The sequence below is a fragment of the Electrophorus electricus genome, unplaced genomic scaffold, assembly GCF_041902795.1.
Source record: "Electrophorus electricus isolate QZ-2024a unplaced genomic scaffold, ASM4190279v1 Scaffold36, whole genome shotgun sequence".
Taxonomy (NCBI): domain Eukaryota; kingdom Metazoa; phylum Chordata; class Actinopteri; order Gymnotiformes; family Gymnotidae; genus Electrophorus; species Electrophorus electricus.
In genome coordinates, this window is record NW_027658649.1 from 1,446,717 (window position 1) to 1,447,438 (window position 722).

Sequence of the window (722 nt, forward strand, 5' to 3'; positions counted from 1 at the left end):
AAGGAGACAAATGGGGAATACTATAACAGCTCTTTCCATGTGTTAGTGACACCAGCGTTCCCTCTTTTCCCAGATGGTAAAAAAGAGCCCTGACTCTTGCAAACTTCATTTTTTTGTAGAACAAAGAGAAAGATGAATAACTCGCTTTATGGCCTTTTTCCACTCATGCATACCAAGTCCAGTATGCATCCAAACACTGTCAGAATAGTAGGAGTGCAGACTTTGAAAAATGGTCTTCTCATGTAAACTCAGCAGCTTTGTCCCTGGTTGTCTAGTGGTTAGGATTCGGCGCTTTCACCGCCGCGGCCCGGGTTCGATTCCCGGTCAGGGAAAAACCTCTTTTTATGCTCATATAAAACGACAGATTCTGCATTAAAACATAAAGTTTGTGTGAGTTGGAGTTGAGCCGACAGCCTAAGGATGACTTTTTTTTTAAGTTTTAACTTCTACTCTACCAACTGAGTTATTGAAAGCGACATGCAAGTAATCCCACATGTCCAAACACCAGTATGTTGGCAAGAAACACAGCCAGTTTTGGATGTTTCAATTGTTAAGTTCATTTGACACAAAGAAGAAAGATCGCATTGTATAAGTTGTTCAGCTACAAACAGATATATCTTTTGATGACATTTGGAATCATACTGGACTTTGTGTACATGAATGGAGAAAGGCCATAAATGGTTAGAATAACATTCAGTGCTTTTGGAGAAAAGTTTCGAGAG

General features: G+C 39.9%; 1 non-coding gene across 1 annotated transcript; it reads left to right on the forward strand.

The window, feature by feature from the left end:
* Positions 1 to 260: 260 nt before the first annotated feature.
* Positions 261 to 332, forward strand: trnae-uuc (transfer RNA glutamic acid (anticodon UUC)). Its single transcript has one exon. It is a non-coding gene; the product is annotated as a tRNA-Glu (tRNA).
* The last annotated feature ends 390 nt before the right edge of the window (positions 333 to 722 follow it).